The 16,516-nt window shown below is 37.7% G+C and overlaps 32 non-coding genes across 32 annotated transcripts; all 32 read right to left on the bottom strand.

The window, feature by feature from the left end:
• Positions 1-104: 104 nt before the first annotated feature.
• Positions 105-223, bottom strand: LOC144846828 (5S ribosomal RNA). The gene has a single exon (XR_013613411.1). It is a non-coding gene; the product is annotated as a 5S ribosomal RNA (ribosomal RNA).
• Positions 224-806: 583 nt separating this feature from the next.
• On the bottom strand, positions 807-925 carry LOC144846827 (5S ribosomal RNA). The gene has a single exon (XR_013613410.1). It is a non-coding gene; the product is annotated as a 5S ribosomal RNA (ribosomal RNA).
• A 582-nt stretch (positions 926-1,507) lies between these two features.
• LOC144846141 (5S ribosomal RNA) lies at positions 1,508-1,626 on the bottom strand. Its single transcript, XR_013612769.1, has one exon. It is a non-coding gene; the product is annotated as a 5S ribosomal RNA (ribosomal RNA).
• Positions 1,627-1,744: 118 nt separating this feature from the next.
• Positions 1,745-1,863, bottom strand: LOC144846140 (5S ribosomal RNA). The gene has a single exon (XR_013612768.1). It is a non-coding gene; the product is annotated as a 5S ribosomal RNA (ribosomal RNA).
• A 239-nt stretch (positions 1,864-2,102) lies between these two features.
• Positions 2,103-2,221, bottom strand: LOC144846826 (5S ribosomal RNA). Its single transcript, XR_013613409.1, has one exon. It is a non-coding gene; the product is annotated as a 5S ribosomal RNA (ribosomal RNA).
• Positions 2,222-2,804: 583 nt separating this feature from the next.
• On the bottom strand, positions 2,805-2,923 carry LOC144846825 (5S ribosomal RNA). Its single transcript, XR_013613408.1, has one exon. It is a non-coding gene; the product is annotated as a 5S ribosomal RNA (ribosomal RNA).
• Positions 2,924-3,505: 582 nt separating this feature from the next.
• LOC144846139 (5S ribosomal RNA) lies at positions 3,506-3,624 on the bottom strand. The gene has a single exon (XR_013612767.1). It is a non-coding gene; the product is annotated as a 5S ribosomal RNA (ribosomal RNA).
• Positions 3,625-3,742: 118 nt separating this feature from the next.
• On the bottom strand, positions 3,743-3,861 carry LOC144846824 (5S ribosomal RNA). The gene has a single exon (XR_013613407.1). It is a non-coding gene; the product is annotated as a 5S ribosomal RNA (ribosomal RNA).
• A 583-nt stretch (positions 3,862-4,444) lies between these two features.
• Positions 4,445-4,563, bottom strand: LOC144846137 (5S ribosomal RNA). The gene has a single exon (XR_013612765.1). It is a non-coding gene; the product is annotated as a 5S ribosomal RNA (ribosomal RNA).
• Positions 4,564-4,681: 118 nt separating this feature from the next.
• On the bottom strand, positions 4,682-4,800 carry LOC144846136 (5S ribosomal RNA). Its single transcript, XR_013612764.1, has one exon. It is a non-coding gene; the product is annotated as a 5S ribosomal RNA (ribosomal RNA).
• Positions 4,801-5,038: 238 nt separating this feature from the next.
• Positions 5,039-5,157, bottom strand: LOC144846833 (5S ribosomal RNA). Its single transcript, XR_013613416.1, has one exon. It is a non-coding gene; the product is annotated as a 5S ribosomal RNA (ribosomal RNA).
• Positions 5,158-5,740: 583 nt separating this feature from the next.
• On the bottom strand, positions 5,741-5,859 carry LOC144846823 (5S ribosomal RNA). Its single transcript, XR_013613405.1, has one exon. It is a non-coding gene; the product is annotated as a 5S ribosomal RNA (ribosomal RNA).
• A 583-nt stretch (positions 5,860-6,442) lies between these two features.
• LOC144846821 (5S ribosomal RNA) lies at positions 6,443-6,561 on the bottom strand. The gene has a single exon (XR_013613403.1). It is a non-coding gene; the product is annotated as a 5S ribosomal RNA (ribosomal RNA).
• A 582-nt stretch (positions 6,562-7,143) lies between these two features.
• LOC144846135 (5S ribosomal RNA) lies at positions 7,144-7,262 on the bottom strand. Its single transcript, XR_013612763.1, has one exon. It is a non-coding gene; the product is annotated as a 5S ribosomal RNA (ribosomal RNA).
• Positions 7,263-7,380: 118 nt separating this feature from the next.
• Positions 7,381-7,499, bottom strand: LOC144846134 (5S ribosomal RNA). The gene has a single exon (XR_013612762.1). It is a non-coding gene; the product is annotated as a 5S ribosomal RNA (ribosomal RNA).
• A 239-nt stretch (positions 7,500-7,738) lies between these two features.
• On the bottom strand, positions 7,739-7,857 carry LOC144846820 (5S ribosomal RNA). Its single transcript, XR_013613402.1, has one exon. It is a non-coding gene; the product is annotated as a 5S ribosomal RNA (ribosomal RNA).
• A 583-nt stretch (positions 7,858-8,440) lies between these two features.
• On the bottom strand, positions 8,441-8,559 carry LOC144846819 (5S ribosomal RNA). The gene has a single exon (XR_013613401.1). It is a non-coding gene; the product is annotated as a 5S ribosomal RNA (ribosomal RNA).
• A 582-nt stretch (positions 8,560-9,141) lies between these two features.
• LOC144846133 (5S ribosomal RNA) lies at positions 9,142-9,260 on the bottom strand. Its single transcript, XR_013612761.1, has one exon. It is a non-coding gene; the product is annotated as a 5S ribosomal RNA (ribosomal RNA).
• Positions 9,261-9,380: 120 nt separating this feature from the next.
• Positions 9,381-9,499, bottom strand: LOC144846132 (5S ribosomal RNA). The gene has a single exon (XR_013612760.1). It is a non-coding gene; the product is annotated as a 5S ribosomal RNA (ribosomal RNA).
• A 238-nt stretch (positions 9,500-9,737) lies between these two features.
• Positions 9,738-9,856, bottom strand: LOC144846491 (5S ribosomal RNA). The gene has a single exon (XR_013613107.1). It is a non-coding gene; the product is annotated as a 5S ribosomal RNA (ribosomal RNA).
• A 992-nt stretch (positions 9,857-10,848) lies between these two features.
• LOC144846131 (5S ribosomal RNA) lies at positions 10,849-10,967 on the bottom strand. The gene has a single exon (XR_013612759.1). It is a non-coding gene; the product is annotated as a 5S ribosomal RNA (ribosomal RNA).
• A 118-nt stretch (positions 10,968-11,085) lies between these two features.
• On the bottom strand, positions 11,086-11,204 carry LOC144846613 (5S ribosomal RNA). The gene has a single exon (XR_013613224.1). It is a non-coding gene; the product is annotated as a 5S ribosomal RNA (ribosomal RNA).
• Positions 11,205-11,442: 238 nt separating this feature from the next.
• LOC144847020 (5S ribosomal RNA) lies at positions 11,443-11,561 on the bottom strand. Its single transcript, XR_013613595.1, has one exon. It is a non-coding gene; the product is annotated as a 5S ribosomal RNA (ribosomal RNA).
• Positions 11,562-12,027: 466 nt separating this feature from the next.
• Positions 12,028-12,146, bottom strand: LOC144846818 (5S ribosomal RNA). The gene has a single exon (XR_013613400.1). It is a non-coding gene; the product is annotated as a 5S ribosomal RNA (ribosomal RNA).
• Positions 12,147-12,729: 583 nt separating this feature from the next.
• Positions 12,730-12,848, bottom strand: LOC144846817 (5S ribosomal RNA). Its single transcript, XR_013613399.1, has one exon. It is a non-coding gene; the product is annotated as a 5S ribosomal RNA (ribosomal RNA).
• Positions 12,849-13,430: 582 nt separating this feature from the next.
• On the bottom strand, positions 13,431-13,549 carry LOC144846130 (5S ribosomal RNA). The gene has a single exon (XR_013612758.1). It is a non-coding gene; the product is annotated as a 5S ribosomal RNA (ribosomal RNA).
• A 120-nt stretch (positions 13,550-13,669) lies between these two features.
• LOC144846129 (5S ribosomal RNA) lies at positions 13,670-13,788 on the bottom strand. The gene has a single exon (XR_013612757.1). It is a non-coding gene; the product is annotated as a 5S ribosomal RNA (ribosomal RNA).
• Positions 13,789-14,026: 238 nt separating this feature from the next.
• Positions 14,027-14,145, bottom strand: LOC144846490 (5S ribosomal RNA). Its single transcript, XR_013613106.1, has one exon. It is a non-coding gene; the product is annotated as a 5S ribosomal RNA (ribosomal RNA).
• Positions 14,146-15,137: 992 nt separating this feature from the next.
• Positions 15,138-15,256, bottom strand: LOC144846128 (5S ribosomal RNA). The gene has a single exon (XR_013612756.1). It is a non-coding gene; the product is annotated as a 5S ribosomal RNA (ribosomal RNA).
• A 118-nt stretch (positions 15,257-15,374) lies between these two features.
• On the bottom strand, positions 15,375-15,493 carry LOC144846611 (5S ribosomal RNA). Its single transcript, XR_013613223.1, has one exon. It is a non-coding gene; the product is annotated as a 5S ribosomal RNA (ribosomal RNA).
• A 238-nt stretch (positions 15,494-15,731) lies between these two features.
• LOC144847018 (5S ribosomal RNA) lies at positions 15,732-15,850 on the bottom strand. The gene has a single exon (XR_013613593.1). It is a non-coding gene; the product is annotated as a 5S ribosomal RNA (ribosomal RNA).
• Positions 15,851-16,316: 466 nt separating this feature from the next.
• Positions 16,317-16,435, bottom strand: LOC144847016 (5S ribosomal RNA). The gene has a single exon (XR_013613592.1). It is a non-coding gene; the product is annotated as a 5S ribosomal RNA (ribosomal RNA).
• Between the last annotated feature and the right edge of the window lie 81 nt (positions 16,436-16,516).

The raw sequence follows: 16,516 nt of genomic DNA, 5'->3' as shown, positions 1-16,516 counted from the left end.
TTCAAGATTATACCTTAGATAGATCTTATAGTTACTGTCATAAAAACATAATTGAAAGGTAAAATAAACTTTGTTTAGTATAATTTAAAAAAAAGTTAAACATAGGTCTACGACACCAGGTATTCCCAGGCGGTCTCCCATCCAAGTACTAACCAGGCCCGACGTTGTTTAACTGCGGTGATCGGACGAGAACCGGTGTTGTCAACGTGGTATGGTCGTAGACATTCGGTTACTGAGTTGGGCGTTTTTTAATTAATAAAAAGACAATATAAAAGAAACAATAACACTGTACAAAGAAGCATAACACAATAGCGGCATGTACAAACGCTTCAGGCCGCTTTGTTGCTAAGAAGCAAACGCGCAAACAAGTGGACGCCCGCGTAGTACAGTGACGTTTGTACGGTCACCACAGCAGCAACATACAACAACAAACATGTCTTTGAACAACAACTTGTTTAACTTCAATGATCGGACGAGAACCGTTGTTTTCAAGGCAGTTTAGTTGAAAAACTTTCGATTAACTTCGGTTACAGTTTGAATTTATTTACTTATACTATCATCAACAGTATAAACACATTTTGTCAAAATCTAAACATTTAAAAAAGACTATATTTTAGGATTATTAAAAAGATAAACACAGGTGTACGACACCAGATATTCCCAGGCAACCTGGTACGGTTGTAGACATTCGGTTACTTGCGGTTCAAGATTATACCTTAGATAGATCTTATAGTTACTGTCATAAAAACATAATTGAAAGGTAAAATAAACTTTGTTTAGTATAATTTAAAAAAAAGTTAAACATAGGTCTACGACACCAGGTATTCCCAGGCGGTCTCCCATCCAAGTACTAACCAGGCCCGACGTTGTTTAACTGCGGTGATCGGACGAGAACCGGTGTTGTCAACGTGGTATGGTCGTAGACATTCGGTTACTGAGTTGGGCGTTTTTTAATTAATAAAAAGACAATATAAAAGAAACAATAACACTGTACAAAGAAGCATAACACAATAGCGGCATGTACAAACGCTTCAGGCCGCTTTGTTGCTAAGAAGCAAACGCGCAAACAAGTGGACGCCCGCGTAGTACAGTGACGTTTGTACGGTCACCACAGCAGCAACATACAACAACAAACATGTCTTTGAACAACAACTTGTTTAACTTCAATGATCGGACGAGAACCGTTGTTTTCAAGGCAGTTTAGTTGAAAAACTTTCGATTAACTTCGGTTACAGTTTGAATTTATTTACTTATACTATCATCAACAGTATAAACACATTTGTCAAAATCTAAACATTTAAAAAAGACTATATTTTAGGATTATTAAAAAGATAAACACAGGTGTACGACACCAGATATTCCCAGGCAACCTGGTACGGTTGTAGACATTCGGTTACTTGCGGTTCAAGATTATACCTTAGATAGATCTTATAGTTACTGTCATAAAAACATAATTGAAAGGTAAAATAAACTTTGTTTAGTATAATTTTAAAAAAAGTTAAACATAGGTCTACGACACCAGGTATTCCCAGGCGGTCTCCCATCCAAGTACTAACCAGGCCCGACGTTGTTTAACTGCGGTGATCGGACGAGAACCGGTGTTTTCAACGTGGTATGGTTGTAGACATTCGGTTACTTGCGGTTCAAGATTATACCTTAGATAGATCTTATTGTTACTGTCATAAAAACATAATTGAAAGGTAAAACAAATTTTGTTTAGTATAATTTAAAAAAGTTAAACATAGGTCTACGACACCAGGTATTCCCAGGCGGTCTCCCATCCAAGTACTAACCAGGCCCGACGTTGTTTAACTGCGGTGATCGGACGAGAACCGGTGTTTTCAACGTGGTATGGTTGTAGACATTCGTTTACTTGCGGTTCAAGATTATAGAGATCTTATAGTTACTGTCTTAATCTCTACAAACACATATATCCTATAACCTAATACCTTTGGAATTTATTATAGAACATTTTCTAGGATTCAAATTAGCAGCTGCTGAAACCATGACTTTGGTATTTGCACACACTTCTGTTCAAGAAACACATAATTGAAAGGTAAAATAAACTTTGTTTAGTATAATTTAAAAAAAAGTTAAACATAGGTCTACGACACCAGGTATTCCCAGGCGGTCTCCCATCCAAGTACTAACCAGGCCCGACGTTGTTTAACTGCGGTGATCGGACGAGAACCGGTGTTGTCAACGTGGTATGGTCGTAGACATTCGGTTACTGAGTTGGGCGTTTTTTAATTAATAAAAAGACAATATAAAAGAAACAATAACACTGTACAAAGAAGCATAACACAATAGCGGCATGTACAAACGCTTCAGGCCGCTTTGTTGCTAAGAAGCAAACGCGCAAACAAGTGGACGCCCGCGTAGTACAGTGACGTTTGTACGGTCACCACAGCAGCAACATACAACAACAAACATGTCTTTGAACAACAACTTGTTTAACTTCAATGATCGGACGAGAACCGTTGTTTTCAAGGCAGTTTAGTTGAAAAACTTTCGATTAACTTCGGTTACAGTTTGAATTTATTTACTTATACTATCATCAACAGTATAAACACATTTTGTCAAAATCTAAACATTTAAAAAAGACTATATTTTAGGATTATTAAAAAGATAAACACAGGTGTACGACACCAGATATTCCCAGGCAACCTGGTACGGTTGTAGACATTCGGTTACTTGCGGTTCAAGATTATACCTTAGATAGATCTTATAGTTACTGTCATAAAAACATAATTGAAAGGTAAAATAAACTTTGTTTAGTATAATTTTAAAAAAAGTTAAACATAGGTCTACGACACCAGGTATTCCCAGGCGGTCTCCCATCCAAGTACTAACCAGGCCCGACGTTGTTTAACTGCGGTGATCGGACGAGAACCGGTGTTGTCAACGTGGTATGGTCGTAGACATTCGGTTACTGAGTTGGGCGTTTTTTAATTAATAAAAAGACAATATAAAAGAAACAATAACACTGTACAAAGAAGCATAACACAATAGCGGCATGTACAAACGCTTCAGGCCGCTTTGTTGCTAAGAAGCAAACGCGCAAACAAGTGGACGCCCGCGTAGTACAGTGACGTTTGTACGGTCACCACAGCAGCAACATACAACAACAAACATGTCTTTGAACAACAACTTGTTTAACTTCAATGATCGGACGAGAACCGTTGTTTTCAAGGCAGTTTAGTTGAAAAACTTTCGATTAACTTCGGTTACAGTTTGAATTTATTTACTTATACTATCATCAACAGTATAAACACATTTGTCAAAATCTAAACATTTAAAAAAGACTATATTTTAGGATTATTAAAAAGATAAACACAGGTGTACGACACCAGATATTCCCAGGCAACCTGGTACGGTTGTAGACATTCGGTTACTTGCGGTTCAAGATTATACCTTAGATAGATCTTATAGTTACTGTCATAAAAACATAATTGAAAGGTAAAATAAACTTTGTTTAGTATAATTTTAAAAAAAGTTAAACATAGGTCTACGACACCAGGTATTCCCAGGCGGTCTCCCATCCAAGTACTAACCAGGCCCGACGTTGTTTAACTGCGGTGATCGGACGAGAACCGGTGTTTTCAACGTGGTATGGTTGTAGACATTCGGTTACTTGCGGTTCAAGATTATACCTTAGATAGATCTTATTGTTACTGTCATAAAAACATAATTGAAAGGTAAAACAAATTTTGTTTAGTATAATTTAAAAAAGTTAAACATAGGTCTACGACACCAGGTATTCCCAGGCGGTCTCCCATCCAAGTACTAACCAGGCCCGACGTTGTTTAACTGCGGTGATCGGACGAGAACCGGTGTTGTCAACGTGGTATGGTCGTAGACATTCGGTTACTGAGTTGGGCGTTTTTTAATTAATAAAAAGACAATATAAAAGAAACAATAACACTGTACAAAGAAGCATAACACAATAGCGGCATGTACAAAAGCTTCAGGCCGCTTTGTTGCTAAGAAGCAAACGCGCACACAAGTGGACGCCCGCGTAGTACAGTGACGTTTGTACCGTCACCACAGCAGCAACATACAACAACAAACATGTCTTTGAACAACAACTTGTTTAACTTCAATGATCGGACGAGAACCGTTGTTTTCAAGGCAGTTTAGTTGAAAAACTTTCGATTAACTTCGGTTACAGTTTGAATTTATTTACTTATACTATCATCAACAGTATAAACACATTTTGTCAAAATCTAAACATTTAAAAAAGACTATATTTTAGGATTATTAAAAAGATAAACACAGGTGTACGACACCAGATATTCCCAGGCAACCTGGTACGGTTGTAGACATTCGGTTACTTGCGGTTCAAGATTATACCTTAGATAGATCTTATAGTTACTGTCATAAAAACATAATTGAAAGGTAAAATAAACTTTGTTTAGTATAATTTAAAAAAAAGTTAAACATAGGTCTACGACACCAGGTATTCCCAGGCGGTCTCCCATCCAAGTACTAACCAGGCCCGACGTTGTTTAACTGCGGTGATCGGACGAGAACCGGTGTTTTCAACGTGGTATGGTTGTAGACATTCGGTTACTTGCGGTTCAAGATTATACCTCAGATAGATCTTATTGTTACTGTCATAAAAACATAATTGAAAGGTAAAACAAATTTTGTTTAGTATAATTTAAAAAAGTTAAACATAGGTCTACGACACCAGGTATTCCCAGGCGGTCTCCCATCCAAGTACTAACCAGGCCCGACGTTGTTTAACTGCGGTGATCGGACGAGAACCGGTGTTTTCAACGTGGTATGGTTGTAGACATTCGCTAACTTGCGGTTCAAGATTATAGAGATCTTATAGTCACTGTCTTAATCTCTACAAACACATATATCCTATAACCTAATACTTTTGGAATTTATTATAGAACATTTTCTAGGATTCAAATTAGCAGCTGCTGAAACCATGACTTTGGTATTTGCACACACTTCTGTTCAAGAAACACATAATTGAAAGGTAAAATAAACTTTGTTTAGTATAATTTAAAAAAAGTTAAACATAGGTCTACGACACCAGGTATTCCCAGGCGGTCTCCCATCCAAGTACTAACCAGGCCCGACGTTGTTTAACTGCGGTGATCGGACGAGAACCGGTGTTTTCAACGTGGTATGGTCGTAGACATTCGGTTACTGAGTTGGGCGTTTTTTAATTAATAAAAAGACAATATAAAAGAAACAATAACACTGTACAAAGAAGCATAACACAATAGCGGCATGTACAAAAGCTTCAGGCCGCTTTGTTGCTAAGAAGCAAACGCGCACACAAGTGGACGCCCGCGTAGTACAGTGACGTTTGTACGGTCACCACAGCAGCAACATACAACAACAAACATGTCTTTGAACAACAACTTGTTTAACTTCAATGATCGGACGAGAACCGTTGTTTTCAAGGCAGTTTAGTTGAAAAACTTTCGATTAACTTCGGTTACAGTTTGAATTTATTTACTTATACTATCATCAACAGTATAAACACATTTTGTCAAAATCTAAACATTTAAAAAAGACTATATTTTAGGATTATTAAAAAGATAAACACAGGTGTACGACACCAGATATTCCCAGGCAACCTGGTACGGTTGTAGACATTCGGTTACTTGCGGTTCAAGATTATACCTTAGATAGATCTTATAGTTACTGTCATAAAAACATAATTGAAAGGTAAAATAAACTTTGTTTAGTATAATTTAAAAAAAAGTTAAACATAGGTCTACGACACCAGGTATTCCCAGGCGGTCTCCCATCCAAGTACTAACCAGGCCCGACGTTGTTTAACTGCGGTGATCGGACGAGAACCGGTGTTGTCAACGTGGTATGGTCGTAGACATTCGGTTACTGAGTTGGGCGTTTTTTAATTAATAAAAAGACAATATAAAAGAAACAATAACACTGTACAAAGAAGCATAACACAATAGCGGCATGTACAAACGCTTCAGGCCGCTTTGTTGCTAAGAAGCAAACGCGCAAACAAGTGGACGCCCGCGTAGTACAGTGACGTTTGTACGGTCACCACAGCAGCAACATACAACAACAAACATGTCTTTGAACAACAACTTGTTTAACTTCAATGATCGGACGAGAACCGTTGTTTTCAAGGCAGTTTAGTTGAAAAACTTTCGATTAACTTCGGTTACAGTTTGAATTTATTTACTTATACTATCATCAACAGTATAAACACATTTTGTCAAAATCTAAACATTTAAAAAAGACTATATTTTAGGATTATTAAAAAGATAAACACAGGTGTACGACACCAGATATTCCCAGGCAACCTGGTACGGTTGTAGACATTCGGTTACTTGCGGTTCAAGATTATACCTTAGATAGATCTTATAGTTACTGTCATAAAAACATAATTGAAAGGTAAAATAAACTTTGTTTAGTATAATTTAAAAAAAAGTTAAACATAGGTCTACGACACCAGGTATTCCCAGGCGGTCTCCCATCCAAGTACTAACCAGGCCCGACGTTGTTTAACTGCGGTGATCGGACGAGAACCGGTGTTGTCAACGTGGTATGGTCGTAGACATTCGGTTACTGAGTTGGGCGTTTTTTAATTAATAAAAAGACAATATAAAAGAAACAATAACACTGTACAAAGAAGCATAACACAATAGCGGCATGTACAAACGCTTCAGGCCGCTTTGTTGCTAAGAAGCAAACGCGCAAACAAGTGGACGCCCGCGTAGTACAGTGACGTTTGTACGGTCACCACAGCAGCAACATACAACAACAAACATGTCTTTGAACAACAACTTGTTTAACTTCAATGATCGGACGAGAACCGTTGTTTTCAAGGCAGTTTAGTTGAAAAACTTTCGATTAACTTCGGTTACAGTTTGAATTTATTTACTTATACTATCATCAACAGTATAAACACATTTGTCAAAATCTAAACATTTAAAAAAGACTATATTTTAGGATTATTAAAAAGATAAACACAGGTGTACGACACCAGATATTCCCAGGCAACCTGGTACGGTTGTAGACATTCGGTTACTTGCGGTTCAAGATTATACCTTAGATAGATCTTATAGTTACTGTCATAAAAACATAATTGAAAGGTAAAATAAACTTTGTTTAGTATAATTTAAAAAAAAGTTAAACATAGGTCTACGACACCAGGTATTCCCAGGCGGTCTCCCATCCAAGTACTAACCAGGCCCGACGTTGTTTAACTGCGGTGATCGGACGAGAACCGGTGTTTTCAACGTGGTATGGTTGTAGACATTCGGTTACTTGCGGTTCAAGATTATACCTTAGATAGATCTTATTGTTACTGTCATAAAAACATAATTGAAAGGTAAAACAAATTTTGTTTAGTATAATTTAAAAAAGTTAAACATAGGTCTACGACACCAGGTATTCCCAGGCGGTCTCCCATCCAAGTACTAACCAGGCCCGACGTTGTTTAACTGCGGTGATCGGACGAGAACCGGTGTTTTCAACGTGGTATGGTTGTAGACATTCGTTTACTTGCGGTTCAAGATTATAGAGATCTTATAGTTACTGTCTTAATCTCTACAAACACATATATCCTATAACCTAATACCTTTGGAATTTATTATAGAACATTTTCTAGGATTCAAATTAGCAGCTGCTGAAACCATGACTTTGGTATTTGCACACACTTCTGTTCAAGAAACACATAATTGAAAGGTAAAATAAACTTTGTTTAGTATAATTTAAAAAAAAGTTAAACATAGGTCTACGACACCAGGTATTCCCAGGCGGTCTCCCATCCAAGTACTAACCAGGCCCGACGTTGTTTAACTGCGGTGATCGGACGAGAACCGGTGTTGTCAACGTGGTATGGTCGTAGACATTCGGTTACTGAGTTGGGCGTTTTTTAATTAATAAAAAGACAATATAAAAGAAACAATAACACTGTACAAAGAAGCATAACACAATAGCGGCATGTACAAACGCTTCAGGCCGCTTTGTTGCTAAGAAGCAAACGCGCAAACAAGTGGACGCCCGCGTAGTACAGTGACGTTTGTACGGTCACCACAGCAGCAACATACAACAACAAACATGTCTTTGAACAACAACTTGTTTAACTTCAATGATCGGACGAGAACCGTTGTTTTCAAGGCAGTTTAGTTGAAAAACTTTCGATTAACTTCGGTTACAGTTTGAATTTATTTACTTATACTATCATCAACAGTATAAACACATTTTGTCAAAATCTAAACATTTAAAAAAGACTATATTTTAGGATTATTAAAAAGATAAACACAGGTGTACGACACCAGATATTCCCAGGCAACCTGGTACGGTTGTAGACATTCGGTTACTTGCGGTTCAAGATTATACCTTAGATAGATCTTATAGTTACTGTCATAAAAACATAATTGAAAGGTAAAATAAACTTTGTTTAGTATAATTTAAAAAAAAGTTAAACATAGGTCTACGACACCAGGTATTCCCAGGCGGTCTCCCATCCAAGTACTAACCAGGCCCGACGTTGTTTAACTGCGGTGATCGGACGAGAACCGGTGTTGTCAACGTGGTATGGTCGTAGACATTCGGTTACTGAGTTGGGCGTTTTTTAATTAATAAAAAGACAATATAAAAGAAACAATAACACTGTACAAAGAAGCATAACACAATAGCGGCATGTACAAACGCTTCAGGCCGCTTTGTTGCTAAGAAGCAAACGCGCAAACAAGTGGACGCCCGCGTAGTACAGTGACGTTTGTACGGTCACCACAGCAGCAACATACAACAACAAACATGTCTTTGAACAACAACTTGTTTAACTTCAATGATCGGACGAGAACCGTTGTTTTCAAGGCAGTTTAGTTGAAAAACTTTCGATTAACTTCGGTTACAGTTTGAATTTATTTACTTATACTATCATCAACAGTATAAACACATTTGTCAAAATCTAAACATTTAAAAAAGACTATATTTTAGGATTATTAAAAAGATAAACACAGGTGTACGACACCAGATATTCCCAGGCAACCTGGTACGGTTGTAGACATTCGGTTACTTGCGGTTCAAGATTATACCTTAGATAGATCTTATAGTTACTGTCATAAAAACATAATTGAAAGGTAAAATAAACTTTGTTTAGTATAATTTTAAAAAAAGTTAAACATAGGTCTACGACACCAGGTATTCCCAGGCGGTCTCCCATCCAAGTACTAACCAGGCCCGACGTTGTTTAACTGCGGTGATCGGACGAGAACCGGTGTTTTCAACGTGGTATGGTTGTAGACATTCGGTTACTTGCGGTTCAAGATTATACCTTAGATAGATCTTATAGTTACTGTCATAAAAACATAATTGAAAGGTAAAATAAACTTTGTTTAGTATAATTTTAAAAAAAGTTAAACATAGGTCTACGACACCAGGTATTCCCAGGCGGTCTCCCATCCAAGTACTAACCAGGCCCGACGTTGTTTAACTGCGGTGATCGGACGAGAACCGGTGTTTTCAACGTGGTATGGTTGTAGACATTCGTTTACTTGCGGTTCAAGATTATAGAGATCTTATAGTTACTGTCTTAATCTCTACAAACACATATATCCTATAACCTAATACCTTTGGAATTTATTATAGAACATTTTCTAGGATTCAAATTAGCAGCTGCTGAAACCATGACTTTGGTATTTGCACACACTTCTGTTCAAGAAACACATAATTGAAAGGTAAAATAAACTTTGTTTAGTATAATTTAAAAAAAGTTAAACATAAGTCTACGACACCAGGTATTCCCAGGCGGTCTCCCATCCAAGTATTAACCAGGCCCGACGTTGTTTAACTGCGGTGATCGGACGAGAACCGGTGTTGTCAACGTGGTATGGTCGTAGACATTCGGTTACTGAGTTGGGCGTTTTTTTCTTTGTTGCTAAGAAGCAAACGCGCACACAAGTGGACGCCCGCGTAGTACAGTGACGTTTGTACGGTCACCACAGCAGCAACATACAACAACAAACATGTCTTTGAACAACAACTTGTTTAACTTCAATGATCGGACGAGAACCGTTGTTTTCAAGGCAGTTTAGTTGAAAAACTTTCGATTAACTTCGGTTACAGTTTGAATTTATTTACTTATACTATCATCAACAGTATAAACACATTTTGTCAAAATCTAAACATTTAAAAAAGACTATATTTTAGGATTATTAAAAAGATAAACACAGGTGTACGACACCAGATATTCCCAGGCAACCTGGTACGGTTGTAGACATTCGGTGTTGTCAACGTGGTATGGTCGTAGACATTCGGTTACTGAGTTGGGCGTTTTTTAATTAATAAAAAGACAATATAAAAGAAACAATAACACTGTACAAAGAAGCATAACACAATAGCGGCATGTACAAACGCTTCAGGCCGCTTTGTTGCTAAGAAGCAAACGCGCAAACAAGTGGACGCCCGCGTAGTACAGTGACGTTTGTACGGTCACCACAGCAGCAACATACAACAACAAACATGTCTTTGAACAACAACTTGTTTAACTTCAATGATCGGACGAGAACCGTTGTTTTCAAGGCAGTTTAGTTGAAAAACTTTCGATTAACTTCGGTTACAGTTTGAATTTATTTACTTATACTATCATCAACAGTATAAACACATTTGTCAAAATCTAAACATTTAAAAAAGACTATATTTTAGGATTATTAAAAAGATAAACACAGGTGTACGACACCAGATATTCCCAGGCAACCTGGTACGGTTGTAGACATTCGGTTACTTGCGGTTCAAGATTATACCTTAGATAGATCTTATAGTTACTGTCATAAAAACATAATTGAAAGGTAAAATAAACTTTGTTTAGTATAATTTTAAAAAAAGTTAAACATAGGTCTACGACACCAGGTATTCCCAGGCGGTCTCCCATCCAAGTACTAACCAGGCCCGACGTTGTTTAACTGCGGTGATCGGACGAGAACCGGTGTTTTCAACGTGGTATGGTTGTAGACATTCGGTTACTTGCGGTTCAAGATTATACCTTAGATAGATCTTATTGTTACTGTCATAAAAACATAATTGAAAGGTAAAACAAATTTTGTTTAGTATAATTTAAAAAAGTTAAACATAGGTCTACGACACCAGGTATTCCCAGGCGGTCTCCCATCCAAGTACTAACCAGGCCCGACGTTGTTTAACTGCTGTGATCGGACGAGAACCGGTGTTTTCAACGTGGTATGGTTGTAGACATTCGTTAACTTGCGGTTCAAGATTATAGAGATCTTATAGTTACTGTCTTAATCTCTACAAACACATATATCCTATAACCTAATACCTTTGGAATTTATTATAGAACATTTTCTAGGATTCAAATTAGCAGCTGCTGAAACCATGACTTTGGTATTTGCACACACTTCTGTTCAAGAAACACATAATTGAAAGGTAAAATAAACTTTGTTTAGTATAATTTAAAAAAAGTTAAACATAAGTCTACGACACCAGGTATTCCCAGGCGGTCTCCCATCCAAGTACTAACCAGGCCCGACGTTGTTTAACTGCGGTGATCGGACGAGAACCGGTGTTGTCAACGTGGTATGGTCGTAGACATTCGGTTACTGAGTTGGGCGTTTTTTAATTAATAAAAAGACAATATAAAAGAAACAATAACACTGTACAAAGAAGCATAACACAATAGCGGCATGTACAAAAGCTTCAGGCCGCTTTGTTGCTAAGAAGCAAACGCGCACACAAGTGGACGCCCGCGTAGTACAGTGACGTTTGTACGGTCACCACAGCAGCGGTCTCCCATCCAAGTACTAACCAGGCCCGACGTTGTTTAACTGCGGTGATCGGACGAGAACCGGTGTTTTCAACGTGGTATGGTTGTAGACATTCGGTTACTTGCGGTTCAAGATTATACCTTAGATAGATCTTATTGTTACTGTCATAAAAACATAATTGAAAGGTCATGAAACCATGACTTTGGTATTTGCACACACTTCTGTTCAAGAAACACATAATTGAAAGGTAAAATAAACTTTGTTTAGTATAATTTAAAAAAAGTTAAACATAGGTCTACGACACCAGGTATTCCCAGGCGGTCTCCCATCCAAGTACTAACCAGGCCCGACGTTGTTTAACTGCGGTGATCGGACGAGAACCGGTGTTGTCAACGTGGTATGGTCGTAGACATTCGGTTACTGAGTTGGGCGTTTTTTAATTAATAAAAAGACAATATAAAAGAAACAATAACACTGTACAAAGAAGCATAACACAATAGCGGCATGTACAAACGCTTCAGGCCGCTTTGTTGCTAAGAAGCAAACGCGCAAACAAGTGGACGCCCGCGTAGTACAGTGACGTTTGTACGGTCACCACAGCAGCAACATACAACAACAAACATGTCTTTGAACAACAACTTGTTTAACTTCAATGATCGGACGAGAACCGTTGTTTTCAAGGCAGTTTAGTTGAAAAACTTTCGATTAACTTCGGTTACAGTTTGAATTTATTTACTTATACTATCATCAACAGTATAAACACATTTTGTCAAAATCTAAACATTTAAAAAAGACTATATTTTAGGATTATTAAAAAGATAAACACAGGTGTACGACACCAGATATTCCCAGGCAACCTGGTACGGTTGTAGACATTCGGTTACTTGCGGTTCAAGATTATACCTTAGATAGATCTTATAGTTACTGTCATAAAAACATAATTGAAAGGTAAAATAAACTTTGTTTAGTATAATTTAAAAAAAAGTTAAACATAGGTCTACGACACCAGGTATTCCCAGGCGGTCTCCCATCCAAGTACTAACCAGGCCCGACGTTGTTTAACTGCGGTGATCGGACGAGAACCGGTGTTGTCAACGTGGTATGGTCGTAGACATTCGGTTACTGAGTTGGGCGTTTTTTAATTAATAAAAAGACAATATAAAAGAAACAATAACACTGTACAAAGAAGCATAACACAATAGCGGCATGTACAAACGCTTCAGGCCGCTTTGTTGCTAAGAAGCAAACGCGCAAACAAGTGGACGCCCGCGTAGTACAGTGACGTTTGTACGGTCACCACAGCAGCAACATACAACAACAAACATGTCTTTGAACAACAACTTGTTTAACTTCAATGATCGGACGAGAACCGTTGTTTTCAAGGCAGTTTAGTTGAAAAACTTTCGATTAACTTCGGTTACAGTTTGAATTTATTTACTTATACTATCATCAACAGTATAAACACATTTGTCAAAATCTAAACATTTAAAAAAGACTATATTTTAGGATTATTAAAAAGATAAACACAGGTGTACGACACCAGATATTCCCAGGCAACCTGGTACGGTTGTAGACATTCGGTTACTTGCGGTTCAAGATTATACCTTAGATAGATCTTATAGTTACTGTCATAAAAACATAATTGAAAGGTAAAATAAACTTTGTTTAGTATAATTTTAAAAAAAGTTAAACATAGGTCTACGACACCAGGTATTCCCAGGCGGTCTCCCATCCAAGTACTAACCAGGCCCGACGTTGTTTAACTGCGGTGATCGGACGAGAACCGGTGTTTTCAACGTGGTATGGTTGTAGACATTCGGTTACTTGCGGTTCAAGATTATACCTTAGATAGATCTTATAGTTACTGTCATAAAAACATAATTGAAAGGTAAAATAAACTTTGTTTAGTATAATTTTAAAAAAAGTTAAACATAGGTCTACGACACCAGGTATTCCCAGGCGGTCTCCCATCCAAGTACTAACCAGGCCCGACGTTGTTTAACTGCGGTGATCGGACGAGAACCGGTGTTTTCAACGTGGTATGGTTGTAGACATTCGTTTACTTGCGGTTCAAGATTATAGAGATCTTATAGTTACTGTCTTAATCTCTACAAACACATATATCCTATAACCTAATACCTTTGGAATTTATTATAGAACATTTTCTAGGATTCAAATTAGCAGCTGCTGAAACCATGACTTTGGTATTTGCACACACTTCTGTTCAAGAAACACATAATTGAAAGGTAAAATAAACTTTGTTTAGTATAATTTAAAAAAAGTTAAACATAAGTCTACGACACCAGGTATTCCCAGGCGGTCTCCCATCCAAGTATTAACCAGGCCCGACGTTGTTTAACTGCGGTGATCGGACGAGAACCGGTGTTGTCAACGTGGTATGGTCGTAGACATTCGGTTACTGAGTTGGGCGTTTTTTTCTTTGTTGCTAAGAAGCAAACGCGCACACAAGTGGACGCCCGCGTAGTACAGTGACGTTTGTACGGTCACCACAGCAGCAACATACAACAACAAACATGTCTTTGAACAACAACTTGTTTAACTTCAATGATCGGACGAGAACCGTTGTTTTCAAGGCAGTTTAGTTGAAAAACTTTCGATTAACTTCGGTTACAGTTTGAATTTATTTACTTATACTATCATCAACAGTATAAACACATTTTGTCAAAATCTAAACATTTAAAAAAGACTATATTTTAGGATTATTAAAAAGATAAACACAGGTGTACGACACCAGATATTCCCAGGCAACCTGGTACGGTTGTAGACATTCGGTGTTGTCAACGTGGTATGGTCGTAGACATTCGGTTACTGAGTTGGGCGTTTTTTAATTAATAAAAAGACAATATAAAAGAAACAATAACACTGTACAAAGAAGCATAACACAATAGCGGCATGTACAAACGCTTCAGGCCGCTTTGTTGCTAAGAAGCAAACGCGCAAACAAGTGGACGCCCGCGTAGTACAGTGACGTTTGTACGGTCACCACAGCAGCAACATACAACAACAAACATGTCTTTGAACAACAACTTGTTTAACTTCAATGATCGGACGAGAACCGTTGTTTTCAAGGCAGTTTAGTTGAAAAACTTTCGATTAACTTCGGTTACAGTTTGAATTTATTTACTTATACTATCATCAACAGTATAAACACATTTGTCAAAATCTAAACATTTAAAAAAGACTATATTTTAGGATTATTAAAAAGATAAACACAGGTGTACGACACCAGATATTCCCAGGCAACCTGGTACGGTTGTAGACATTCGGTTACTTGCGGTTCAAGATTATACCTTAGATAGATCTTATAGTTACTGTCATAAAAACATAATTGAAAGGTAAAATAAACTTTGTTTAGTATAATTTTAAAAAAAGTTAAACATAGGTCTACGACACCAGGTATTCCCAGGCGGTCTCCCATCCAAGTACTAACCAGGCCCGACGTTGTTTAACTGCGGTGATCGGACGAGAACCGGTGTTTTCAACGTGGTATGGTTGTAGACATTCGGTTACTTGCGGTTCAAGATTATACCTTAGATAGATCTTATTGTTACTGTCATAAAAACATAATTGAAAGGTAAAACAAATTTTGTTTAGTATAATTTAAAAAAGTTAAACATAGGTCTACGACACCAGGTATTCCCAGGCGGTCTCCCATCCAAGTACTAACCAGGCCCGACGTTGTTTAACTGCTGTGATCGGACGAGAACCGGTGTTTTCAACGTGGTATGGTTGTAGACATTCGTTAACTTGCGGTTCAAGATTATAGAGATCTTATAGTTACTGTCTTAATCTCTACAAACACATATATCCTATAACCTAATACCTTTGGAATTTATTATAGAACATTTTCTAGGATTCAAATTAGCAGCTGCTGAAACCATGACTTTGGTATTTGCACACACTTCTGTTCAAGAAACACATAATTGAAAGGTAAAATAAACTTTGTTTAGTATAATTTAAAAAAAGTTAAACATAAGTCTACGACACCAGGTATTCCCAGGCGGTCTCCCATCCAAGTACTAACCAGGCCCGACGTTGTTTAACTGCGGTGATCGGACGAGAACCGGTGTTGTCAACGTGGTATGGTCGTAGACATTCGGTTACTGAGTTGGGCGTTTTTTAATTAATAAAAAGACAATATAAAAGAAACAATAACACTGTACAAAGAAGCATAACACAATAGCGGCATGTACAAAAGCTTCAGGCCGCTTTGTTGCTAAGAAGCAAACGCGCACACAAGTGGACGCCCGCGTAGTACAGTGACGTTTGTACGGTCACCACAGCAGCGGTCTCCCATCCAAGTACTAACCAGGCCCGACGTTGTTTAACTGCGGTGATCGGACGAGAACCGGTGTTTTCAACGTGGTATGGTTGTAGACATTCGGTTACTTGCGGTTCAAGATTATACCTTAGATAGATCTTATTGTTACTGTCATAAAAACATAATTGAAAGGTCATGAAACCATGACTTTGGTATTTGCACACACTTCTGTTCAAGAAACACATAATTGAAAGGTAAAATAAACTTTGTTTAGTATAATTTAAAAAAAGTTAAACATAAGTCTACGACACCAGGTATTCCCAGGCGGTCTCCCATCCAAGTACTAACCAGGCCCGACGTTGTTTAACTGCGGTGATCGGACGAGAACCGGTGTTGTCAACGTGGTATGGTCGTAGACATTCGGTTACTGAGTTGGGCGTTTTTTAATTAATAAAAAGACAATATAAAAGAAACAATAACACTGTACAAAGAAGCATAA

Source organism: Antedon bifida, chromosome 6, assembly GCF_963402885.1.
Source record: "Antedon bifida chromosome 6, ecAntBifi1.1, whole genome shotgun sequence".
NCBI classification, from domain to species: Eukaryota; Metazoa; Echinodermata; class Crinoidea; order Comatulida; family Antedonidae; genus Antedon; species Antedon bifida.
This window is presented reverse-complemented; position numbering and strand designations above follow the sequence as displayed.